The sequence below is a fragment of the Suricata suricatta genome, chromosome 8 (genome assembly GCF_006229205.1).
Source record: "Suricata suricatta isolate VVHF042 chromosome 8, meerkat_22Aug2017_6uvM2_HiC, whole genome shotgun sequence".
NCBI classification, from domain to species: domain Eukaryota; kingdom Metazoa; phylum Chordata; class Mammalia; order Carnivora; family Herpestidae; genus Suricata; species Suricata suricatta.
Window position 1 is genome coordinate 114,404,291 of NC_043707.1, and position 27,220 is coordinate 114,431,510.

Below are 27,220 nucleotides of genomic sequence, written 5' to 3' on the forward strand. Positions count from 1 at the left end.
AGGAAGAATATTCACTCTATACTGTTTAAAATTCTGGATTTTGTTTTTTATAGTGAGGATGCATTACTTTTGTAACATTAACAACGACTTCTAAAGTGTAAGAAATGTTTAAGGTTTATAGACTAATTAAAAGTTAAATCCATATCAGAGAAGGTCCCCTTGTCCTTCATTTCCCCCCACCCAATAACTGTTCTTCCCAGGAAGTCCTTCCAGACATCAAGCCTAAATCCATCAAGACAAAAAGCTCATTTTTGGGGGCCGTCTCCAGGTGAGACAAAGAGAAGCTGGCATAATTCTCTGCCCAGCCACAGCCTGCTGCCCTGGGAGCCACCCCCACCCCCATCGAAGTGAAGAGGAGGAAGGGGACGGGCTTGCCCCGGCCCCTCTCTGGGGAGAGCTCCCCACTTCCAGGAAGGGATTTTCCTGCCAGAAGCAACAGCCCCTTCAGCAACCAGGACGCGTGGGATGCCTTCAGGCCCAACATATGTGGGATCTTCTAAAACAGGGACAGGAAAGGAGGAAAAATAAAGTCTGTTCCCCCAGGTCTGTTGTCTCAACATGCAGAGGCCTCCAGAAACACTTCCCACAAGAGGCAGTAGGGGCCAAGATTCGGAGGCAGAGCCCCAGTGTACAGATGGGCACACTGAGACCCACTGGATGAGAAAGGACAGACTCTGGAACACCCAGAAACAGTGGGTTAGAGGCAAAGCCAGGACCAGAACTTAAAAATCCTTAGGCACTGGACCTAAAAGGGGATGAGGGTAGGGAAAGGAAGGGCGGAGGCTGGGAGGTGCAGGAATGAAGCCGGAGAGGCTGGGACTGGGTTCCAGAGAGGAGGAGAAGAGCTGAGTCAGGCTAGCACTCTAGGGGATCCCTTCCAGGGACACCGCAGAGCTCCTGGACCCCGGGTTCCAGACAGTTGGAGAGAGCAGATAGGTGACAGGTGCTGTTCACTAAATTTTTCCCATTCTCCCCCCTTCATGGCAGGGGGTACAACTACACTTCTTAGAGGTGAAAGTAAGGCAGGTAACTCGTTCTGGCCACTTCTGTTAAAGGTGTGGCCACTCCTGGGCTAGAGCACTTAAATGCCACATGCCCTCCAGGGCTCGCTCTCCCTCCACCAGCTACTGGCAAAATCCAAGATGGCAGCTGCTTTGTTGACCAGCTGACTAAACAGAGTGATTATGATGAACAGAGGCTCTGTGGACCCTTGTTAAACATATAGCAGAAATGAGAAATTAGTCTTTCTTGTTTTTTAGCCACTGAGACTTGGGGATTCCTTATTATGGCAGCACAGCCTGGCCTATGCTGACTGATACACAAAATGAGCTTTGGAACCAGATGGCCCAGGTTCCAAATCCCACCAATCCACTGATTCTCAGAGTGGTCTTAGGCAAGTCCTTTTCCCTCTGGTTCTCGGTGTCCCCTTTTATGAAAATAGAAGGCCTGTGTGTGTGTTTCCTTCCAGCTCCCAGCATTCTGGGACACTCTAGGCCTGTTTTAGAAATCTCTCTACTCCTGGCCAAGATCACACAGGATCCTGAAGGTACAGTGTGTCCCTGGGGGCCTCCAGAGGGAAGGCTTTCTACTGCAGCCTGATGTGCTCCCATCAGGGCTTCCAAACCTTACTGCTCAGCAGAATCACCTGAGGAACTTTACATTTTTTTTCTGTTTTTTATTTATTTTTGAGAGCCAGAGAGAGACGGCACAAGCAGGGGAGGGTCAGAGAGAGAGAGGGAGACACAGAATCTGAAGCAGGCTCCCGGCTCTGATCTAGCTGTCAGCACAGAGCCCGATGCGGGGCTCAAACCCACGAACTGTGAGATCATGACCTGAGCCGAAGCCGGACGCTTAACCGTCTGAGCCACCCAGGCACCCCAACCTGAGGAACTTTAAAAATGCAGATGCCTTAGCCTGACTCCCAGAGATGTGGGAGGTCTGAGGTGGCACCCCTGAGGCCAGCTTTGGGGAAGCCCCAGGCCAGAGAACCCCCAATGGGATGTCCTACATCTGTCAACAACCTGGAATAACCAGACCTTTCCAGCCCTAGATCCCCAAAAAGCCCACTGCCCTTTTTCTTTTGGAGTCGCTGCCCCCACCTCCCTCCTGGAACTCCGGAAGGGCCACTTTCCGAGGCGGTCCTGGCTACATTTTACATAAAAGTGGAACAGGGCCCTGGTGATGAAGCTGGAGCCCAGCTCACCTGCGTGGCCACATGTCTCCCCAGCCGGTGCCTCCTTCCTCCAGGTCCCTCTAACCCCATGCTCCCTCCACCTTCCTCCACAACCTCCCACTGGGCCAAGTGGAGAAACACTCGCAAGTGTGGATTTCTGCTTGAAAACCAACCTCTGCTTACTGACTGTTCTTGCAACAGGAAAAAAAAAAAAGGTTCTGCTTGTGCATATAGGCACACGTGTGCTCAGGTGTGTGTGTGAGTTACCGACTGAAGGAGCCTGTCTGTGACTCGCTGTGTGTGAGTATCCATGTGTCCACTGGAACCTGGGGGTGTGAGAGCGTGTGCACGTGTGTGTGTGCACAAGTATACTGTTTTGCTGAGTGCACGTATCTTTGTGTATCTGTGTGTGTGCAAGGATGTGTGTGTGCAGGGGTTGGCGTGTGTGCCATGGATTTGCTTAGAAGGATGTAGCAGTGAGCCTGTCCTTTCATACAGGAAAAGCCTTCTAGTTAAACTAAGACCATTTGTTTGGGGTGGTGGGTTAATGCAAAAAAATGGTTCCGGGGAAAATCATTTTAAAAACACTCCCCTTCAGAACTCCAACATTTTATTTCAACTCACAGCCTATAAGTTTTTTGCCTTTTTCATTCTCTTTAGTGCAGGACCAAAGTCTTGCCTTTGCCTGTCGGTCTGCTGATGCCAGCGGCATCCTTTGTATTGGGTAAACTAAACCCCCAACACATCACCCTCAATTTCCAATTTCAATTTCTCTAAAGTGGCGCATGAACGTAAAAGACACTTGTAAAGTAATGTGAGTGCTGAATCTTCTAGATTTTTACAATTTCGTTTCCAATCATTATCTTACAGCTGCTTATCCACACCTAATGGACGGCAATTTTTTTTAGCAATTCACCTTGATCGAGTCTTTCCGAAGACTTCAGTTTGGTTTGCTACAATCAACTTTTTGTGCGCTCACAATATTTTGGCTTGCTGATTACTTAATTAAGCTGCACAATGAGTGCCACGGGCGTAAGTGAATTTGGAGACAAAATGCAAGTGGCCCCGTGTAAGCCTGTAGCCCAGGCTGGGGCAGCAGGAGCCCACGGCGGGCGAGGTCTGTGTGCACTGGGCGCCCAGGCAGCACGGCGTGTGGACCCCAGGGCGAACCCGAGGCTAGCAGCGGAGGGGAGATGAATCCGAGGAGACTCCTATCTGTGTGGGTGTGCTAAGTGGCAGTGCGCTGACAGAATGTGTGTGTCTGTGTGAGTGACTCCATGTGCCGAGGTGCTGGTGGCAGCACATCTGAGTGTCCCTATCACTTACGCCAGCCGACAAGCCTCAGCCCAGACCACTGGGAACCATGGCTATCCACCCAATCACCCCTCTACGGCAGACAACAGTGATGGCGGTGCTGGCCCCATCTTCTTCTTAACTGAGCTGGTGAGGGCGGTGACATGATGTGTGTCCCTGGCAACAAGATACAGCCGGGGTGGAGGGGCAGAGCCAGCACCTCCTGGGCATCCACACTCTGCCTTATCCTTGCACTCTCCCCCGGACCTGTGAGCTGGAGATCCTCTCTCCCCCCACCAGATGAGGACACAGACTCAGAGGGGTCAGATGCTTCCCAGGCTAGACAGTGGCGGCATTATGGTGCAGACACAGGCCCCTCAGGCCCATCGCTAGCCCGGGCACCTCCCCAAGGGATTAAGAGACCACTGATTCCCTGGGAAGCACTGCTGAGCTCTATCGTAGACACAGCCCTCTCCTCATCAGCATCTGTAAAGCTATGGATGGAGGTGGGCAGGGAGGCTCACTGATGGATGCCCAGGAGATGGGAAGGGGCTGGAGAGGGGGGTGGGGACAGGCTGGCATCCACTACGAACCAGATCAGGGCTCATCTTGGCAAAGTTCTCTGGATTCTGCAAAGCCACCCACATCCCTTGGGGCACTGGATGTTCTCATCATCCTTAGGAGGAAGGAGGAAGGGGTCCTTCTTCATTTTATAGATGAGGAAACAGAGCCCAAAGAGGCCTCCCTCGCAGTGAGCAAAACCCGGCCATCACCCACAGAGACCTCTGCTCTCCTCTGGCCAGATTTTCACAGCCTGGCAACTAGTAAGTGCACAATAAAATGCATTATATTGACCAGAGTGGCCAGATAAACAACAAAGAATTTTTTAGTTACAGGCATGCCCCAAATATTGCATGGAATATACTTACATTTAGAAATTAATTTCATATTTAAATGTAATCAGGAATCCTGATTTTTATTGGCTAAATCTGGAACCTTAATATGACCTCCCCTCTCCTCAGTAACCCTCTCTCCAAGTCTCCTGGAAGACACGGGGAAAGAGCTGGTGCTCCATGGGTCTGAGTCCTTGCTCCTTTGTGTATTACCTTGGTCAAGTCATTCACCTCCTCCAAGTATCTATAGGCTGGTTATGAGCATTAAGTAAAATAACACATGTTATTTAAATGCTGTGTCCTATGTAAATGGTCAGTAAATGGGAGCCATTATTTATTATTATTATTATTATTATTATTATTATTATTATTATTATTTACCAAATAATGAAATGAAGGCTGACATAAAGAGCCACCAGAAATCAGTAGCAGACCAGTCAGATACCCATACTCGGGCCTCCTGTGCCCTGGCCCTGGCTGCTTCACTGTTCATGTGCCCTGGCCCACTGCCCAGCTGCTTCACCGTTCATGGCCAAGATGCTGGTGGCACCTACCCCTTGAACGTTCTCTATCTTTAAGCACTTGCCCTCCCATCCCAGCACACTAGAGCCCTGGAGTCTAGACTCACCCACTGCTGTCGCCACAGGGCACCGACTGGCTAAGGGTGGCCCTTAATCCCCCTCCCCTGTGACCTGGGGGTGCCTCCAGCCCCCAACTCTGGGAAGTCCAGGGATGTGCTGGAATGGCAAGAGTGAGGAGGGACATTTTCATCCAGCTCTTTCCCGACCAGGAGGCCAGCAGTGTCTTGGCCCCCACCCTCACATCCCTGTTACTTCCAGACACCGCGGCCTAGAGAACCCCCCGACTTCCCCCTGAGCCTCTCCTGGGGCTGAGAGAGACCGAGAAGGGAATATGGGACCACGGCCTCCCCTGGCAGGCCAGGCCTGGGGCTCGGCAAGGGACCTGGCCAACAAGTCTACCCCTCCAACTCCCTTCCTCCCTCCTCCACCCCTAGCTCCCCATCTGTAACCCTAATGAGCTGCTGACAGTTCCCATCTGCTCCTCTCTGGCTTCCACTCTGGGTAAAGGGAGAGAGTGAGGAGGGGATGCCACGAAAGGGCAGAGACGGTGGGTTTCCAGGGCTCAGCCCTAGTCCCTTTGCATGTGGGGGAGCTGCTCTGCTGCCAGCTACCTCCTCCCACCACACCCCTGAAGGCGTCACTCCTAAGGGTAGGAGGATCTTTGAGAAGAGAGGTTGCAGCCACTTCCTGTCCTGCCTGGACGCCCAGACCCAAGAGAGCTGGAAATCTTTTAACTCCCAGAGGGGCTGTCTCAAGAAGAGAAGGGGCAAGTCTTCCTCCCCGGTACAAGAATTCTCAAGAGATCTCCTCCCCCACCCCGCGGCCCTCCGTGTTCTGCTCACAGACAGTGGGGAGGGGCGGCGGACCTGGGGACTGGAGCGCAGGGTAGCGGGCCTTAGCCAGCCCTCCTTCAGCCCTCTCCCACTCGGCTCCTGCTCGCCAATGCTGCCATCTAGAGGTAATATGGGGAACTGCAGGAACTGGTGCCCGTCCTGGGAGCCCCAGGGCTCCTTTACGCCCAAGCCCATCACGGAAGGATGGACGAAGGATAAAGATGCCCAGACACCCTGCCCTGGAGTCGCTGCAAGAGATCTCATCCACTTCCCTGCTTCCAGGCACCCACGTAGCCACGAGCTGTATCCTGGCTCCTTGCTCACTAGGCAAACCCCTCTAGGAAACCCAGGACCCACAAGATTGTGTGGACCCACAAGCTATGTGCTGGACACTTAGTTGGACATCACTTCCTCCGAGACTCACAGCAGCTGCCATGTGGATAATATGCTCCGTTTTACGAACAAGGACACAAAGACAGGCAGGTAGAGGGAGCCGTTCATGTAGAATAACTGACACCCACACTGGACGTGAGCAGTCTTCCTAGCTTCATTTTTTCTGGCTCACTTCAATCCCTCAGGTGTTCCCTAATGTTCCAGTCCTGTGCTGGAGGGGCACCTGCTGTGTGCTAGGGTCTATGCCAGGTCCTGGGCAACCCAGAGACATAACAGACCTGTCCTCCCCCCTTGCCCTCACCCTGAGCTTGCTCACCACTGGGTAGTGGGGGGAGAGGAGCCCTAGTCTGGCCCTCTCATCAGGGAGTCACATGAGAAACGAGTCATGAAGTCCCTGTGAGAAGTCACCAGCTGTGACAGCAATGCCAACAGAGCCAAAGATGGGCCCTTGGGCAGCCCATCCTTTTTAGGAGTGCTCTGTCCTGGGCCCTGGTTTAAAGGCTGCCTGGCAAGCGGCAGAGAGGCCACCATGCACCACTCCTCTCCTCCAGAGGACCCAGCCTCTCCCAGAGGCACCTGACACCAACTCGCAGCCCTGGGCCAAGCTAGAGAACCCCCAGGGCCTGACATGCAATAGGTGCTCAGTTCATGGATAAAGAATAAGTAAGTTAAGGACTGCTCATACAGGAGCTCACGTGTACCTCCCCTCTGTCCCTCGCTGTCCTCACCCAAATGGCCAGTGAAGTCCCTGGAGTAGAGGAAACCCAGGAGACCAGAATCCTGGTCCCAGTTCTGCTTCCTACTTGCTGTGTGAACCATCGCAAGACTCCACTCTCTGGGCCTCAGTTTCCCTGTCTGTATATAGGGGAGTTGGACTAGCTAGGAGGCCTCTGCAGCAAGCAAGAGGAAGGATCTTGGTGCAGGAGAGGAGGCCTAAACCCACTCTTGCCCCTTCCATGCTGGGTTAAGGGTGGGGCCATGAGCTGGTGTCCCATGGAGACTCAGGAATTGCTGCCTCATACACTTGTGTGTGCCCTCACATACATGTGTAGGTGCCAGCATGCACATGTGAAGCCACATGGACACACTCACAGGAAGCCCTGTGTACACACCTGCATGTCCATGCACACCTGCATCCGCACACCACATAACCGGTGCGTGTGGCTCGGCGCAGCACGGCCTCAGGAACAAGTTTAGGGACGCACTGAAGTTATGAAATTGATTTCTCTGGGAACAGTTGGAATTAGTTTTAATTATCTTTATCTTTCTTCCAATTGTGCTCTCAGCCTTCTCCTCGCTGTTTAATCCATCGCTATCGACTTCCCCGCAGGCACTGAGGATGGGAGTTGCAGGGTGGGGTGGACAGTGTGTTCATTTTCTGAAAAAATAAACAACAGCAGCAACCACACCCACCCACTACTCCCTCTGCACTGGCCTCTCCCAGTCACGGCTTCCTGCACACACACACACACACGCACACTCACACACACGCGCGCACACGGGCAGGTGCGCAGCACATCACACGCAACAGCCAAACCTCACTCTCGGAGGAAGCCCCACCTGGAAGTCCTCCCTGACCGGGACACGAAAGGGCTGAGATGAGATGTGCTCAGATCTCAACATCTCAGGAGTCTGTGTCTTCATTGGGAGGCTGAACTGTATTCATGAGTGTCAACCCCGTGCTGAGAAGCCCATTCCATCTCATCCCTAGGCTCCCTTTCCTGAGCCCACCCCCCAGCACCCAGGGCCTCCCAGCACTCATGACAGTACTTACCACGGTGGCAGGACCTGAGTCAGACTCATCTCTGAGACCAGACACATAGTAGATCATCAGTAAATATTTACTGAATGAATGAATGAGTGAGTGAATGTAACCCAATACTGAGCGCCATGATGCCGCAGGCACTGGGCCTAGTGCTGAAGATACGGAAATGAATGCAAACTGGTTCCATTCCACTTAGGAGATTTTAATGGGTGGACAGGAGTCCCCAAACTGAGCTAGGGTGAGGGTGTGTATGAGGAAGGAAAAGACAAGAATAAAAGATTGTATTTTAAAGACTCTTGAGGAAGGCAAATCTCCACTCTTTGAGAATCAGTTGATTTCCTCAAGCCTGCTCTGTCTCCAGAAATGGGGGGACGGATCCTAGAGTGCCCTGTTCTCCAGGGGCTCCCTTGACTATTCCTGACCTGGACCAATTCCACAGCAGGTTCCTGGAGGCTCCCCTGTCCTGGGTGTGTGTGTGTGTGTGTGTGTGTGTGTGTGTGTGTGTGTGTGTGTAGTGGGGTATTGGTCCGTCCTCCATGGGCTGCTCCCCTTGGAGCTGGGGAGGGGGCGGGGTGTCATCCCTCACCAGCAAGGTGCTGGTGCTAAGTGCCCTGCGGCGCTAATATTTTATGATTAAAAACCATTAAGGTTTAGACCGTGAAAATCAGAGGGACACAAAATCAATGGCCCAATATTGCTTCCCCCAGTAAGTTGTGTAAATATTGTGTCTTTTATTGTTTGGCCGATGGCAAAAGCAGAGATACAGGTGCAGATTATACTAAGGAATCCCCTCCCATCCCAGCCTTGATCTGGTGGAATTAGCATCTGGCTTGGAGAGCTGGAGACGGGGAGGTCCCAGGCTGGCCCGCTGTGGAAAGTCATTGCCTTCTCTTTTCCCCGCCCCCAGAACCCCCACCCCGCACAATCCAGCCCCACTGGCCAGAGGCAGCGCAGCCATCCCAGACCCCCCCTCCCCCATGCAGTACCCTCCACACTAATTGCACAGACACACATTTACACAAAGGCACACACATCACATGGTGACATGCTCCCGTGACAGCCCGTCCGTCACCGTGCTCCACCATCTGTTTGAATTTGCATATTTAATCAGGATCTGTCTTCTCTCCTCTGGGGGTTCAGATTAGGGTGGGGAAGATGGTTCCAGAGGTTGTTCTCATCTCTGGGGAAGGGGATGATTGAGGGGGTGTCTCTCCTATCTGGAGCTGGGGCGACTGTAGAATGCCTGGCGTGCCCCCTGCTCCTCTGGTGGTGGTGTAAGGCCAGGTACCCCACCTGTCTCTGGGAGGGGTTGGCGATGATGTAGGGGTCCCTCCTGTCCGCAGGGGGAAGGGAATGCATGAATTCTATCTTCTTCCGGTCTGGAGTATATCCTCCTCCCTACCCTTTCCATTCTCATGGAGAGGAGGTACGACCCTAGGGTTAGACACCTCATGCCATGCCCCTGCGCCCCATGGGGTGAGGGAACTTGGAGCCCAGGAGGGAGACCCTCTAGCAAGGCCATAGGAGCTGCCCTGGGGAAACTCAATACATCCCTTCCACTCCGAGAAGGTGCCCAGAAAAGAGAACCACTGAACTGATATGAGGAGAGAACCAGTTGATGCAAGGGCGAGGGGAGGGGGACGGCCAGGCTGATGTGATGAGGGAAAGGTGGGGGGACAGATGTGGGAGCGGGGACAGTTGGGTTGACCGAGGAGACATAGCGGGACGATGTTGGGGGAGGACAGCTGAGCAGATGGGTTGGGACACCTGGTCGGATGTGAGGCCAGAACAACTGGTCTAATAAGGTAGAACAGCTGGGTGACGTGGGAAAGATCTGGATTGATCTAAGGGAACCAAAAGCAGATGTGAAAGAACTAAGCTCGTGTTGGGAAGCAGCCGGGCTGATCGGGGAAGGTCATCTTGACTAATGTCGGGGAATCGCTAGGCGGACACTGGAAGAGCAGTTGGAACAGCTGGACCGAGATGAGGGGACAGCTGACCTGAGGTGGGGACGGACAACTGGCCTGATGTGGGGGGACAGCTGGGCTGAGGTGGAGGGACAGTTAGGCAGAGGTAGGGGGACAGCTTGGCTGAGGTGAGGGGACTTGATCTGAGGTAGGGGGACAGCTGGGCTCAAGTGAGGAGACAGTTGAACTGGGGTAGGAGGAGAGCTGAGCTGAGGTGGGGGGTAGCTGGGAGGTGAGGAGGGACAGCTGGGGTGAGGTTGGGGTCAGCTGGGCTCAGGTGAGGGGAGAGCTGAGCTGAGGTGGGAGACAGCTGGGCTGAGGTGGGGGACAGCTGGGCTGAGGTGGGGGACAGCTGGGCTGAGGTGGGGGACAGCTGGGCTGTGGTTGGGGTCAGCTGGACTGAGGTGGGAGACAGCTGGGCTGAGGCGGGGGACAGCTGGGCTGGGGGGGACAGCTGGTCTGAGGTGGGGGACAGCTGGCTGAGGCGGGGGACAGCTAGCAGAGGTGGGGAGGGACAGCTGGGCTGAGGTGGGGGACAGCTGGCAGAGGTGGGGAGGATACCCTGGCCAATGGGATCAGAGCAGAGCCACAGGGCAGTGTCAGGGAGCCCCTAGGTCCTGGAGACTCTGGATACAAACACGTATCTTCAGTGTTCAGACCTACATTCTGTTTTCCAGAAACACCCTGGGAAGGCCTAGCCTCAGTGTCACCCTAATGCCTCCAGGCCATGAAAGAGGAGGGTCACACGTTGGAACGTCCTCCTCCACCCCCTCACCCCATCTCCCAGGAAGTGGGCGGCAGGGGGAGGGCAGGCAGCAGTCCGCATTCCTGTATGTCTTTCACCCTCCCCTCCAGAGACTCAGCCGGGTCTGACTCCAGGGTCACAGGGTGTCATACTGCAGCAGGTTTTTGGAGAGTCCCACCCAGGCCCCCACATCACAAGTAAGAAAGGGGACCTAAGGCAAGTCGGCTGCAGTGGGGTCTCTGAAAGAGCTGGGTCTCGGGCCGGCCTCAGACCAGCCCTCTCCAGCAGCTTCCCTGAAGCCCTGTCATGGTCAGCTCAGGCTCTCTTAACAAAATAGCAGACTGAGGGGGCTTCCGCAAGAGATATGTATGTCCCCATAGGTTGGTGGCTGGAGGCCCACATGGTGGGGCTCTGGTGACAGCCCTCCTCCTGGCTGGTTGACAGCCACCATCTCTCTGTGTGCTAACATGACCTCCTTTGCATGCTGGGGGCAGGGGGACACCAAAAGAGCAAGACTTCTTACAGTGTCCCCTCTCACGAAGGGCTCCGACCCCATCATGGGGCTCTAACCTCATGAGCTCATCTGAACCTAACCCCCCTCCTCCAAAGACCATCACATTGAATGCCTTCAACACATGAATTTTAGGAAGGACACCCCTCAGTCCATAGTAATTTCCCAGCCTTGTTGACCTCAGACCCAGGCCCCACGGGGGCACTCCCTTGACCTGAAGGTCCCCCCCAGAAGGAGAGCCAAGCCCCTTTACCTCCCCACAGGAGCTGCCCTCAGCCAAAATTGCAAGAGCACACAGAAGAGGGGACAAAGAATCTGTATGCCCCTCCCCATTGTGCCAGACACTTGACATGTGTCGTTTTATTTACTCTTCCCAATAGTCCTGTGTGCCAGGTGACCTTGTGAACTCCATTTTTTTTCTTTGTTTTTTCTTTATTTTTGAGAGACAGAGAGAGACAGCACAAGCAGGGGAGGGTCAGAGAGAGAGGGAGACCCAGAATCTGAAGCAGGCTCCAGGCTCTGAGCTAGCTGTCAGCACAGAGCCCAATGCAGGGCTTGAACCCACAAACCGTGAGATCATGGCCTGAGCCAAAGCCAGATGCTTAACTGACTGAGCCACCCAGGCGCCCCCATGAGCTCCGTTTTTCAGACGAGGAAACTGAGGGTTACGTGACCTGCCCACAGGCGTGGCTCAAACACAAATAATCAGTCCTAACCAGGGACTGCGTGTGGTCAGTTCAGTTCCAGGCTCCTGGTCACTTGGCTACAGCCCAAAGCATCTTTCCAGAACTTGTCCCAAGGAGCAAGGCCACCAGGCCCAGATCACAGCTGTGCTGCTTAATGACTCACTTTCCCCATTCTGGTTGAGAAAACCAGTTCCCTGGCTGCCACTCACTGCCTGGCAGCGTCCCCCCTGGTCCCCTGCCACCCCCTTCCCCTGGCTCCCCAGCTGCCTAACACAGCCACTGCTAGTGCCAGCAAAGGGGATTAGGAAACAGGTAGAGGAAGCGGCCCCGGGACAACAGACAGGGGACCAGATAGCCAGAAAGTACACCCCACGCCAGCCCACAGGACTCCTCTCCAGTGCCTTTTCCAGCAGGAACTGCCCCTCCCTTGCGAGGCAGGCCATCGTGAGGTCCTCGGCCTGCACCCTCCCTGCACACAGCCCTCCCAGGAAGTGGGTGTAGGTCATTCCCAATGGGCCATGGTGGTACCATGGGTGTGTGTCCATGATGGCGATGGCACGTTTTGATTTTGGGGGGCTTTTTTGGTCAGATGCAGATGCAAGGAAACAATACACACTCAGAGGTTATACATACTTGAGAGGCTGATGGCCTGAGTTCAAGTCCCAATACTGCTCCAGAGCTGTGTGACCTTGGGCATGTCACTTAGCCTCTCTGTGCCCAGGTCCCTCATAAACTGAGGCTACTAATAGTACCTACCTCCAAAGGCTGTTATAAACATTTTAAGTCTATCTATGTAAAGTGCTTAGGATGGTGAGGGCTGTAAGTAAGTACCATACATGAGGCAGCTATAATTAGCAGGTGCGTCAGACAGTCTGCTTGTGTGTGCGTCTCCCGGCTGCACCTGAAGCCGCCTGAGGGCAGGCACCATGTCTCACTCTGCTGCTCTGCCCAGAACCTGCTCGAAACAATAACTGGAAAAGTGTTCCATGATGAGCAGGGGCCTGAACAAAGGGAACTGTCCGTGAACTCATGAGTATGAGTGTGTGTGTGTTTGTGTGTATTGTGAATAGGTGTGTATGTGTCATATACACGTGCGTCGTTAATTTGTGTGTCAGTGCAGGATGATATTTGCGCCAGCCCCGCTACTGCGTCAGTATTAGGCTATCAGCGTGGCACATATGTGTCCCTTGGATGTGAATGCTGGTGGGTAACAGGTTGTCTATAGAATGTGGGTCAGCGAGCCGGTTTGTGTGTGTGTATCAGTGTTGGGCATGTGTCGGCACCATGAGCAAGAATGTGTCAGTATGGGTGGTTCAGTCGGTTAAGTGTCTGACTTTGGCTCAGGTCATGATCTCACAGTTCATGGGTTCGAGCCCTGCATCGGGCTCTGTGCTGACAGCTCAGAGCCTGGAGCTTGCTTCAGGTTCTGTGTCTCCCTCTCTCTGCCCCTCCCCTGCTCGCACTCTGTCTCTCTCTCTCTCTCTCAAAAATAAATAAACATTAAAAAAAAAAGAATATCAGAATGTGTGTCAGTGTGGGCACATATGTGTATCTACCAGCATCGTGTAAGTGTGTGCCAGGGCTGTGCATTGTGTGTTGGCAGGGAGTATTTATGTAAGTCAGGACTGTGCATTTCTGTGTGTCAGCAGTATATGTATGTCGATGATGGGTGCGTGTGCAGGTGCATGTCAATGGTGGGTGCTTATGTGTGTCGGTGTTGTGTGTGCGTTCAGCACTGGATGTGCCCATGTTGGTGTTGGGAGTGTGTATGTGTCAGTGTTGCACGTGTGTGCATGTATCGGCACTGAACGTGTGCATGCACACGCCCGTCCCTCATCTCCCCGTCCCCCTTGAGGGAGGAGGTTAGGCGGGGCTCCCCCTGAACCCCGGCTCTGAGCCTCGATCCCCAGCGGCCCTGGCGCCTGCGTCTGCCCAGCCCCTGCCCCCACCCAGCTCCCCTGACTGGCACCCGAGTTAATAAGTGTTGCTTTTCTCCTATTCTACTCAGGCCTGTGATGGAAAATCCTCGGGCTGGAAGTGAGCCCCGAATCGATAGTCCATTCCATTTAACAGGGTGGCTGTCACCATAACGAGATAAAAGTGGATTAACTTCTGCGCTCCTGCCACGTCCACGGGGAGCCCATCTGTTCCCTGCACAGCCGGCCTGGCGCAGAGCAGCAGCTCAGCCCAGCAGGACCCGGCTGTGGGGCCCCCAGCCACGGTCCGGGAAGGGGGGACTGGGGGTCAGAGATGGCTCAAGACTGGGATCCAGATACGGTTCAGAATGAGTCTCAGTACAAGTACCAGGTCGGATCCCAGTGGGCTCCGGAAGGAGATAGGGACGGGACGGGGTGGGGGGTGGGGGTGCCAGCATGAGGTGAGGGCCAGATATGGATCCTGGACAAAGACCCAGTAGAACCTCTAAGAAGTCTGAACCTCCCAGACCTGGCGTGTGGCTGAAGAGTGTCTGCCAAGGCACGAATTCCCAGTGCCTCTTGGCCCAGATGCCCTGGGAACCACACAGAGTATCTGAAGTCACTTCAAGAAAAGACCTGCCCTCTCCCCTAAGGCCTGAAGGATAGAAAAGGCTCCCACTGTAGCAAGAAGGATGCGGGATGAACACCAGAAAGAACTTCCTGATCCCAAGGGTAGGCACCTTCAGGAGCGGATGACCAAATGTTCACCTTCCCAGGATTTGTTCAGCTTTGCTGATTTTTTTTTTAAATACTAGGTGTCAGGAGCAAACTAAAATGGAGATTGATTCAAGCATACCTTACTTAATTTCTTCTTTTCCTTCTATAGTGCATGCTGCCAATATATTTTCCCACATGGTCTGCTTTTTGACTTCACAATTCTTTGTTCATTTCATTGGTTCTCACAGTCCTGCCTGTGGCTTCTTCCCTTGTTTCCTTGGGAAGCCCATCGCATCTGGCGATGATTGCCTTTGCTTCTTCTAGATCTCTTATTATTTCATTTTTTTTATATTCACATTTTCATCTATCAGGAATTTGCATGAAGTAGGTGTCTGTGTCTCTCCCGCGTGATTAACTAATTCTCTATACTAATTTGAAATGCCACTTTTAGCACTTAGGAGGAACCGATTTTGTACATCTCTGTTACTTGGTTAATTCTTGTGCTAACCCACTCAAGTTTTAGTAAGGATAGCTCTGTGATGTATTTTGATATTTGAGAACGTGGTTCTCTTTAACACGGATGGCCCTGTGTCTGTATTACTGAATGGCTGTGTAAAAAGCATAACTTTATCAAATGATGGTACCAAAACAGCATCCTATCTGAAGCCGGTGGCAACTGCTTTTGAAAGATAAGCAGCAGTCCCCAAATACCATGAACATTCAGGTTTCTAAAACCTCCCTTGGCTGCCGCAGTGTAAAGGAGTAAGTGCTGAAGCACGTTGTCCTGAGGAGGGAGAGAAAGAATCAGATGTGCATAGCCCGATCAGCCTGGGATGTGCAGGGTGGACCAATCAAGGCACCCACCCCCTGGAAGGCCCGAGGGGTCTGGGCAGGGTACCGACCAGGAGGAAGCAGGTATGGTGGCCAGGAGGAGAGGCTGAGACCCAGACAAGGGCAGAGAGAGGCGAGGGGAGAATCAAGAGGCCTTTAGGAAGCAGAATGGACAGCGCCTGGAGACCTGAGGCTTGTGAGGGTGTGGGAGGGAGAACAGACTGGAGTGACCCTTAGATTTCTGACCTAGGAGACAGGATGGATGACGGAAGGAGGACCTAGATGGAAAACTCAAGAGGCAGAACCAGGAGGGAGTCTTTGAAGTGTCAGGGATGTCCAGGAAACAGATGGGTACATGGGTGTGAGGCATAGTTGGGAGGTAAGTAGAGGGTGGGAAGTCGTCACTGAAGCCATTGAAGCCAGGGGTGTGGATGAGAAGGGTCCATGCTGAGGAAGGATCCAGGTTAGGACCAAAGACGGGGGTGTAAAAGCCCTGGGGAACATCCCACAGGTGCACGGAGCAACCGTGAGTGACACTTGACATGGGCTTGTCTCCCCCTGGTTCCCCAGTGACTGGGAGGCTCCTCCCATCCTTCTGGGCCAAGAGGGGTGACGCCAAGGGAGAGGGTGGGAGGGGAGGGAGGGGACAGGGTGATGTGGATTCCAAAGGAGCCGACAGCTGTCAAATAATATAAAACCTCATATGTTAATAATTCTTACAATTTTGCCAAAGACTTAATGGCTGGCCTGTCAAGAGCAGTGACAGAAGCTATTATGGAAACAAGATGGGGATGTTTTGGAGGCAGCATCGACAGCACATCCCATGCCGGGCCTTCAAAGACCCGGAGGAAGACAGCAGGGCCGCCTGCCCAGCACCTCCAGGAAGGCCACGTGCTCAGCCAGAGAGGAGCTGGGTCATTGTGGATTCAAGCCATTGACTGTGGATTGATCACCCATGAGGACATTTTAATTAACCATCAGATCCCAGAGCTGCCTCATCCTTCCTGTCACCCACCCTCCCTGCTCTGCAGCCACCTCCACTCCCAACACACACAAAAAGGAGCAGTCAGCCAACCGCACAATCCAGCAAGAGATAGGCACCCGGAGGGTTTCAGTGGCCGGAGGGAGGGGCTGCTCTAGGAGCTCCCAGGGGTCTGGGGGTGCTCACGGCCACCAGTCCTGGGACCAGACCCAGTTGCATGGCTGACTCACTAAGTGAGTGTGGACTCATCACTTGGTTGGAAATGCTTCTGTTTCTCACGTTTAAAATGGGAACGATAGCAAGAAGAGTAAATAAAGCATGCGCAAAAATGCTTGCTTTTGGAGCTTCGCGATCTCAGACCCCGCTTGCACAACTCCGGAACTACCTCCTGCTTCATCTCATTGAACTCTCCAATCCGTTCCAGGAGGCGTCGTGATCGCCATGCTTGCACGGGGGGGTGAGACCCATGAGGCCAGTACCAAAGCTGAAGGGGGCACCCACTGCTCACTTACAGACCCAGGACGTGAGCCCCAGGGCTTCTCTCCAGCCCCAGAATCTGCCTTCGTGTAAGGGCCTCTTACTAGACTAATAATCATGACAGCTACCACTTGCGAGTGCTTACCTTGTGCCAAGAGTCATGCTAAATCAGAGCTTCTCACACTTGGCTGGGCGCAAGGAACCTCTGGGCATCTTGTTGAAATGCAGATTCAAGTGCAGCAGGTCTGGGGTGGGGCCTGAGATTCTGCATTCCTAATAAGGACCCAGGAGATACTGATGCTGCTGGTCCAGAAACCATACTTTGAGTATCAAGTATAAATGCTTTCTCTCATCTAACTGGCACAACACCCTATTAAAAAGAAAGCCACAGGCTTGGGGTGCCTGGCTGGCTCAGCTGGAGGAGCACATGACTCTACCTCAAAATGGTGAGTTTGAGCCCCATGTTGGGTGTAGAAGTTACTTAAAAATAAAATCTTTAATAAAAAAAAAAAAAAGAAAGAAAAAGAAAACCACAGGCTTAAAATGGCATCAGTTAGGCCAAGTCATCAAACCTAGAGCTTGTGAATACCTACCCTAAGCGCAGCTTCAGCCTCCCCCAGAAGTGTAAGGCTTAACCAGTCACTTGGGAGTTTTGTGATGAGCACCAAGGAGGTGATCTGTCACATGGGCCCTCTCCGTTCCCCAAAGATGAAGTAACCCACTTTATAAGACTCCTTGCCCTTCTCCCACCTAAGCACACATGACCTTGCCTGGAAAAATCCTTTCTTTTCTTTTTGGTAATTTTCTTGTCCCACTCTGCTTCCTATAAAAACTCTCAATCTTGAACAGCTCCTCGAAGCAACCCCCCTCCTTGCTGGGTGGGATGCCGCCTAATTCATGAATCGCATAACAGAGCCAATGCGCTCTTCAAATTGACACAGTCAAATTTTGTTTTTTAACAACCCCTATGAAATATGTGCTCTTGGGCGCCTGGGTGGCTCAGTTGGTTAAGCATCCGACCTCGGCTCAGGTCACAGTCTTGTGGTCTGTGAGTTCAAGCCCCGCGTCAGGCTCTGTGCTGACAGCTCAGAGCCTGGAGCCTGCTTTGGATTCTGTGTCTGCCTCTCTCTCTGCCCCTCCCCATTCATACTCTGTCTCTGTCTCTCTGAAAAATAAACAAACGTTAAAAAAATTGTTTAATAAAAAAAAAAGAAAGAAGTGCTCTTAGCATCATCCTTGTTTACAGAGGACATGGAGGCCTAGGGAGATGGAAGAAGCTGATCAGGTCAGAGCTAACCAGAAGAACCAGGACTTGAACCCAGGTCAGCTGGCCTTTCTGCCCACTTTCCCTCAGAGCTCTACCACCTCCCCAGCATTTGCCTAGAAAGTCAACGACCAGGGGTAGGTCTCTGAGGATGAGCAGGGCTGATCTCCAAATACCATCACATGCCGAGTTAGGGCTTCAACAGAGGAATTTGGCGGGGCGGCTGAGGGGGACGGAGGAGGAGGAGACACAAACTTTGAATCCACAGCGCTTAGTGTGGAGGAGGGTGCTTCCCATAGGAGAGGATCCCCCAGGGTCCACTCTCCCACAAATAACAAAATCATGAAGCTCCAGAGGGACCCCAGTGCTCTCTTTCATCCTCTCTGGGTCCTCCTGGTCCCCACCGGCCCTTGCACCCGGGCCACTCGGCTGCAAGCCCACACACTGCTTGCAGCCACCCGCCTGAGAGCATTAATTGAAAATTAATCCGCTCCATACGTGCCGACGAGCAAATCAAAGCTAAGTGTCTCAATTAGGAAGAGAAATGGAGTCGGGCACTCTTTTCAGGAGCCGGCTTATTTACGGGGATAATATCATTTTTAATGAGGGGAGCTACTAAAAGCACAACAAATGCAACATTTAATAGAAAAATATTAGAGCATTCCATCAGCAGAACGCTGTCGGGAGGGTGGATGGACCCACGCACACCCGGGCATCTAGCTCTGGTTGTGTGGGTGCCTGGGTACCGGCACCTGTGTGCATGCTTGTCTGCGTGAGCACACACATCCATGTGCACATGCACGTCAGCGTGCACGTCCATGTCTGAGTATGTGAACATGTGTGCATGTGTGTCTGGGCCTGGGGGAAAGGGTGAAGCATCCCTGAGTTTTTGCCACAGAAGGTGGCTTTCTCACCTCCCACCTAAAGTACCACCACTCAGGGTCTTGGGCCGGCCAAATAAGGACTCAGAATATTTCCCAATACGTAAGGGGGACCTAGTCCATTTGGTCCCTGGAGAATTGTAAGTCTCTGTCACCCACCTCCATGGAGGGCCATAAAGGGGCAAATGAAGACTCTGGGCCCCAGCCTCCTCTGGGCTCCCTCACATGTGAGCCATGGCAGCTCCAGCCCACCACATCAGTGACAGCTGTGGGACAAGGCTCAGGGCCCCACCGCATTGCCCCGAGCTGGCACTTGGGCCCAGCCACCCCCTTCCACCTTGGTCTCAGGCTCAAGAGCCGAGGACTTTGCTTGCCAGGCCCAAGTCCAAGTTCCTACCCCCACTGCCGCCCTCCTCTACCCAGGTGCAACGCAGACCCGGGCTCTGTAGCCCCAGCCCAGGGTGGCCTCAACTTTGGCATCTGTGGAATGGGGGAGCAGCTGAGGTGTGCAGCTCAGAACCCAGCCTGGTCTCCCCTTCCCCCAACACAACGTGCACACATCGATCTCCTTGCCTCTGCTCATGTCAGAGCCCTCCTGGAGCAGGTCCCAAGTCCTGCCCTCACTCCCTTGCCCCGAACAGCACCCCACCACCCCCACCACTGCAACCACCTCACCCCCCTCAGGCTCCTCCTGACGTGTCAGTGTCCCCAAGACCTGGGCCGTCCCACTTCAGAGAAGCTCAGAGAAGCCTCTAAGCCAGGGGGACTCAAGCTTAACCTGGCTATGCCTTCTACCAGCTATGTGACTTTGGACCCGTTAATTAACCTCTCTGTTTCTGTTTCCTCGTTGTGGGGTTTTGTCAGGCTTAAATGAGCTAATACCCATCAGGTGCTTAGAACCAGGCCTGGCACATGATAAACCTCCAGTAGGTATTGAGATGTTGTTACTAATATTAGGCCACTCTACCCCCCAAACGCCCTCTCCCTGGCCAGGCAGCGGAAGCCATCCATCAAACAGTCTGTGAAGGTCCTCAAGGCAGGGACCCCCCCCCTTCCCTCAAGCGTCTAGTGTGGGAGCCCACGTCAGCTCCCCTGACCTGGGCCGCACGCCTTCCCTTACGCTGTTGTCACTCACTGAGCTGCATGCTTGTATGTTAGCCATCTTCTAAGTGTTTGTTAGCCTTGAGTTTTTCAAAAGTAAAATAACAATAATAATAAAGCCAAGCAGGGATTTCTGCCCAGCAGAGGGGTACTAACTGGGCAGTAGTATTGGTGATTATTCATTTAACGTCTGCCTCCACGTGACATGACACGTCAAGAACAATGTCTTCCCTTCCCTGCAGTACCCACCACACCGAGAAAAATGTCCGGATGTGGTAGGTAAGCAATTGTCACTGGAGACGGGGAGGGGGCCAAGGGCGAACTCTTCCCAAGTCTTGGAACCCTCAGGCTCAGGAGGGGAGACCCCCTCACCCCAAACCAGGAGCCAGAACTGGGGGTGTCCCCCTCCCTCCCAGACCCTGGGCACCTCCAGATTGACGACATTTGAAAGTTAACTTCCCACAAAAGTCACTCTCCAGGATTAATATTTATTTCTTATGAAATTTAAATTTTTCAGTGTAATTAAATTTTTATTCGTCGTGAGTTATAGATAAAAATATTTATAACTTTCCCTTTCGCACCATTGAGGATGAATCTTGGATGGAACCAATTACCCAGGCCTCCTCCTGGTGACGGCTCCGGGGGGTCGAGGGCAGGGAGGGGGTCAGACGGGCTGCTGGGGGTCAGAGATGGCATCCGTCTCCCCAGGCAACAGGGCCACCTCTGCCTCCTGCATCCAAGCAGGGGAGGGGACTGGTAGAAGGGGGAGCTCAGACCTACCCCACCCCCAAATTCCTGGCAAATACCTTGGTGGGAGCTGGGATCGGGGCCAGAGAGAGGCCGGAAGGAGACTGGGAGCAGATGGGGAAATGAGGCCTCAGAATGAGAGCAGGAGAGGAGGGAAAGACTGCAGAGAGGGAGGACCCGCGTCTTCCCACCCCGGCGCAGAACATGGTGGAACAGGCTGTCGAAGGCAGCCCGTGTTGCCAGGAGATCGTGGCTCTTGGCTCTGGGGCCTTTGATCATTTCGTGCCCAGCCTGAAGGGCACATCTTCAGCAGAGATACAGAGAAGTGGGGAGGGGAAGCCACGAGTTCCAAAGCCGAGCAGGCCAGCATTCAAATCCTGCTTCTGAATGACCGGGCAAATGTTACATAACCTCCCCGAGCATCAGTTTCCTCACCTGTGAAATGGGGGCCTGAGATCACATCAGATGATGTATAAGAGGCCCGACACACAGCTGGGGTTAAAAGTAGAGGACCCTGGCCCTTTCCCCAGCTGCTGCTAAGGTGCTTGGTCCTTCCAAAAAAGCTACGGTCGCTTTGGGGTGAGGCCCTCACCTGACCCAGCAGCAAGGAGCCCCGCCCAGCAGCGCCCGCTCAGCACTCCCCCACACCAAGGTCTCCGGCTCAGAGCTGGCCTGCATCTGCTCGGCCCAGCCCTCATCCTGCCCAATGATGAGATAGGTGACAGTCACAGAGGATAAGACCAATGCCCTCCTTAAAGCAGCAGGTATAAAGGTTGGACCTTTCTGGAAGAGCTTGTTGGCAAAGACCCTGGCCAATGTCAACATCCAGAGCCTCATCGTCGAGGTCAAGGTCGAGGCTGGCTGGGCTACCCCCGCAGGAGGTCCTGTTCCCTCCACCAGGGCAGTCCCTGCTGAGGAGAAGAAAGTGGAAGCAAAGAAAGTAGAATAAGACGAGTCTGATGATGACATGCACTTTGGTCTTTTTGATCACAACTCTTCTGTAACCTGTTCAATAAAAAGCTGAACTCTTTAAAAAAAAAAAAAAAGGCAGAGGATCCTGGGCTGTGAGTCCACTGATGGGGAGCTCACTACCTCACGAGGCTAGTAGTGTGTTTGGAAAATCGATCTTCTCAGTAAAGCTGAACACTCTACCCTTAAAAATGGGGCTGTCTGGACCCCCTGTGATCTCACATGAATTGTTCTGGAATATAATTCCCTGAGACACTGGAAGATCGGAACCCACCCTCGGAACTCTCCCATGCCCACCACACTGGCGATCAACACAGCCTCCAATCTGCCCACAGATTTGGTGGCTAGGAGACATCTTGGGTCCCACATGGCCCTCGACGCACTAATGGTACCAGTGGCATGCCATCAACAGCCATCCCTGAGCGAGACGCACCAGCAGCAGGGCGACATGAACTATGAAAGTCAGGCACCTGCCACCCCTCCCTGCCTCTCCTCCCATGTGCCAGAGCCTTGAGGTCCAGACTGGACAAGGGAGGGTCAGGACTCACCTCCCTAATGCCCCTGGGCAAGGGCCAGCCTCCCTCTTCCTCCTCACCTTGCCGGCCTGCCTGAGGCTACACAGTTTGTGTTCACTAATTAGACCTGTCACTGGCCCTGAATCATTCTCAGGCCAGGCTGGGGAGGTCATTAAGCCCAAGATGGATAAGTGCTAAGCTGGCCCCGCTCTGGAGATTTACAAGGCTCAGGCTGGGGAGGATTTATAAGGTTTTTAAATTTCTAATTGAGTTTAGAGTGCAGTGCCCTAGTCTCAGTGACCAAACCATATGGATGAGAATTCAAACAAGTGCATTTGTTCCTCACGCTGTGGGAAGACGGGTCTTCCTGTGTCCCCCTCCGCCCCCGCCAGCCTGGATGCCCAGACCGAGGGCTGCCAAAACACCAGCCCCCACCAGGCCACTCGGCACGCCCGGCCCAGCTCCCTGCCTCGCAAAGGGCCGCAGGCCCAGCGCCCATTTGCAGAAGGCTGTGTCGGGATTTGTTGTTTGTTTGTTCTTTTTTTTTTTTTTAATAGTTACTACACTCACATGGTTCAAAATTCAAAAAGCAGAAAGGACACCAGAGTCAACTTCTCTCCCACCGCGTCTCACAGGCACACAGTGCCCCTCCCTGGAAAAAACAAAACAAAACAGTGGCATTATCAGTTTCTAGCAAATCCTTCAAGATGCACACACACAAGCAAATACATCTGCACGTACACAATGCATATATACATACATGCATATTCTTTTGTGTGGACCTATGTATACACCTTGCTTTTCTCCACTGAATACCAAATCTTAGGAATCTCGAATGCTAATTGGTCAGCACCAAACAGGCCTGGGTTTGGCTCTCAGCTTTGCGCCACCCACAAGAGCCACTTGTGAGCATCTCTTCCCAAGTTCAAGCTCAGTGGTGTCATGTTGGGGGTGTGGAGTTCTGTGGGAGCACGTGCACCACAGAAAGAAGAAAACACCTCAAATCTAGGCTTTTCATTTGTTTTGAGAGCCAACTATTAAACACTGACCAGCATACCACTGGGTTTTGCCCCTTGAGTTGTGTGTGACCTCAGGCAAGTCACTGGACTACTCTGAGCCTCAGTATGTTCATGTCTAAAGTGGGCGTGGCCGTGAGGATTAGACAAGATGACGCAGTGAGTGTTCCGCAAGGCGCCTGGCACGTGGTAAGTTAGGGGTCCCTGCTGATGATGCTGTTCCACTCCGGACAGCACCGCTGGGTAGCAAGGGAAGGGCCAGAGTGCGGGATGAGTTCAGGGCCGGCTGAACTCAGTGGATGGCAAGGTTGTCCCAGAAAGCCTTGAGAAGAGAAGCCAATCCAGACTCGGTGACCCAACTCACTCAACATCACTACCATATCTGTGGTGTGCCCGTCCCCATGCTGCACATGCAGAAACATACAGGGTTCCAATCCCGCCCACAAGGGCTCCAGTCTGGGGGGAGGGGGAGGAGACAGACATCTAAACAGACAATGTCATCATGCTATAGACATAGACAGAACAGGGTAAGTCCAGGGGAAGGAGAACCTGACTCCCCCGGTGGGGATGGGGTGACCTCCTAGAGGAGGCACCCTTGATGCTTAGCACTGAAAGATGGCCAGGAACCCCGAGAGGGAAGGCAGGGCCTGGATGACTGAGTTCCAGAGCCGCTCCCGGAGCGCAGAGCTCATTTCTTCTTAGCTCAGACAGAGAAAGTCACTTGTTCAAGGTCGCACAGCATGGAAGCCACTGAGCTCGGGACTCTATCTAATTCGGATCTCCTTGGCCCAAAGCATGACTCATCTCCTGTTACATTGTCTGCTCTCCATCCGGTCACCAGGCCATCATGTAGGTAGGTCCTCATGGCTCTGGGAGGGATCCCAGGAATGCCTAGCACTCACATGGGGTGAGAAGGGCGCCCCCTGCAGCCTCCTGGCAAGACTGGTCCTCTACCAGGGAACTCACATTCCGCACCCAGGGCAGTCATCGTGGTCAGAAACCCTAACCGCACACTCAGCCTGAGTTTGGAAAGTCAAAGGCATGGAGCATCTCTGCAATCCTTGGGCTCCTCTCTCTAGAACACCAGGGGGCGCACCCCACCCTCAGGGTCCATTGCTCCCCTCCTTCTTCCTCCCATATCTTGGCCTTGCTTTGTAAATCAAAGCAAAACACCATGGCTTCCTGTCTGAGGAGCACATGGCTCAAGGGGGAGAGGATGAAGGAGTAAGAAGCCCAGAGAGGAATGGACACAACAGCTGCAGAAGATTCCAGAGCCTGGGGCCTTCAGGGAAGGGTCAGGGTGACTCTGCACTACTGTCTGGAGAACTGCATGGGTGACAAACAATTCTGCATCCTCCTCACTCACTCACTCATTGAATACCCATGGGACGCCTCTTGCCGTGTGCCATGTGTGAGACATGGCCCATCAGGGAACAAGGCAGGCAAGGTCCCTGCCCTACTGGAAACTTCGTTCTGACAGGAGAGATGGAGCATAAACCATAAATCAGGATATCAGCTCATTTCAGATGTTGATGAGTGACCTAGAAGAAACAAAACAAGCTGCTGAGACAACAAGGGATGAGGTGTGGTCAGGGAAGGTCTCTCTGGGGAGGTGACATCTGGCCTGTCATCCAAATGACAGGAAGGAAGCAGCCACGTGAAGGGCTGAGGGAAAGATATTCCAGGCGGAGGAAACAGCAGTGCAAAGGTTCAGAGGCTACATCAGCTCAAGGAGCTAGCTCTCTGGAAAGGGAGTGGCCCAAGGGGGCGCTGGCCACACCCAAAACAGAGGTGCTAGAACCAAGTACATTTCACATGCTGACATGCGACCTCAGACTGATCTTCCTACTCTCTGGGCCTCAGTTTCCCCATCCATCTATGGGTCAGTAGAAAAACATTCCCACTTCTTAAAAGAATTAAATGAGTTCTTGTACATGTGAGCCCCTGCACGCAGACGGCAACTCCTGGCCTCAGCATCTGAGGGACAATCTGCAGACTGGGGGTCTCCCACGGCCTGAGGAGGGGCAGGGAGGAGCTCAGCCCTGGAGGAAGTCAAAGAGCTAGAACAGGTTTGCCATGTTTTTAGCTTCTTTGAGGGGCCCCCAGGATAAGAGAATCACCCTGCTCAGTGATGCCAAAGGGTTTATTTGTCCAAAGCCACAAGTTGATTTGGGCATCCAGGACATATAAGATGCCACCAAGCACCCTGCACAGTGTCCATCCTCTTGGGCCCGCTTCTTCCCATCTCCAGGAATCATTTCAAGGGGTCTGTTGATGGGAGGGTGAACACCTTGAGCCTGGGAGTCCTGGCTCCTAGAAATGCCTTCCTATTCCCCACATGCATTTATACCACCTGCATCAGACATCCTAATTGATAGTCAATCACAGTGACTTCTACCAACCAACCCAAAGAGGAGCAAGGGCCCAGAGCCCTTGTTCTGGTCCAGAATCTAAGCATCCAGCGCCCCCTGGTGGTGACCATAACAATACGAAGCTGGTGCCCTCTAGCCCTGGATAGAGAACATTTGGCCCTACTCCCTCCAGTGTGGTGGGGAACAGAACGGTGAAACCCAGGGCACATTTGGCATGGTGCACAGTGCAGGAGGTTATGGGGGAGGGTGAGCTGACATTCAGCCACTACCCACTATAAAAAGCCATGCCCTGAGGTGGAACAGGACTTGTCTATAGTCACACAGCAAGTAGATTGCAGCTAATGGCCAAAAAGAGCACTCATTCATTCATTCATTCATTCTGCCCCATTAAGTATCTACAATATGGCAGGCACTGTTCTAAGCATAGATAACCAGAGTGACCAAGACAAAGTCCTGGCCCTTGTGAAGCCTGTATTCCACTGAGGAAAAGGATGATAGGCACGTGAGCAAATAAATATTCAGAGTTTCAGGTGAGGATAAGTTTTACAATGAAAAACAAAGCATGGTAAGAAGAGAAGCAACAGAGTTGCTATCTTAGATCAGATAGTCATGGAAGAGCTCTATGAGGAGGGGACATTTGATCTGAGACACAATGAAGAGACAGAGAAATGTCTAGGGGGAAAGCATTCCGGGCGATGGAAAGAGGGTGTATTCCCTGATGTGGGGGCATCCTTGGCCTGTTTCAGTAACAGCAGTTAATCTGTAATTCCAAACCCAGCAAAAATATCTTCCAAAACAAAGAAAAGATAAAGACTATTGCAGACATATAAAAGCTTAAAAAATTCATCAACAACAGACTTTCACTATAAGAAATGTTAAAGAAAGTCCTTCCATTAGAAGAAAAATACCAGATAGATACATGGATTCAAGGAATGAAAAACACCATAAATGATAACTACACAGGTAAATATATTAGTTTTATTATTTAAACTACTTTTTTAAAACAATTGACTATTTAAACAAAAACAACAGTGTATACTGTGAGGCTTATAACATCTATAAGCAAAATGTATGATAGCAATAGAAACATGGCTGGAAGATGGGAAATGGAAGCATGCTATTATAAAAGTCTTATATTACACCTGAGGTAGTACAATACCATTTGTAGACTATCGTAAGTTAAAGACACATACTATAAACCCTAAAATAATGACTACAAGTTACAGCTAATAAGCCAACAATAGAGATAAGTTGGAATCATTTAAAAAAAAATCCGAAAGAACCAAACTATGAAAAAGAAAACAAAGAACAGAAGAGACAAACATAAACATAAAACAAATAACAAGATGATAGATGTAAGCCTAACCATATCAATAATCCATTAAATATAAATGATCCAAGCATTCCCAATTAAAGGACAGAGATTGTCAGATTGGATAGAAAACCAAGAACCAACTATGTGTCTCAAAAAAAGACACATTAAATAGAAAGAAACATACATGTTAAAAGATACAAAAAACTATGCCGTGCTAACATTAAACAAAAGAAATATCAAAGTAGGGGCACCTGGGTGGTTCAGGTGGTTAAGCTTC

General features: G+C 52.4%; 1 long non-coding RNA gene across 2 annotated transcripts in view; it reads right to left on the reverse strand.

Moving 5' to 3' along the window:
- Positions 1 to 20,533: 20,533 nt before the first annotated feature.
- Positions 20,534 to 27,220, reverse strand: part of LOC115300070 — a 70,822-nt gene continuing 64,135 nt past the window's right edge. Inside the window, exons 2-4 of one of the 2 annotated variants that reach the window (XR_003912487.1) lie at positions 24,627 to 24,797; positions 22,811 to 22,892; positions 20,534 to 21,667 (exon numbers count right to left, since the gene is read on the reverse strand). This is a non-coding gene — a long non-coding RNA (uncharacterized LOC115300070). Of the gene's footprint in view, positions 21,668 to 22,788; positions 22,893 to 24,626; positions 24,798 to 27,220 lie in introns of those variants that run through there. The other variant, XR_003912486.1, reaches the window with a different exon arrangement.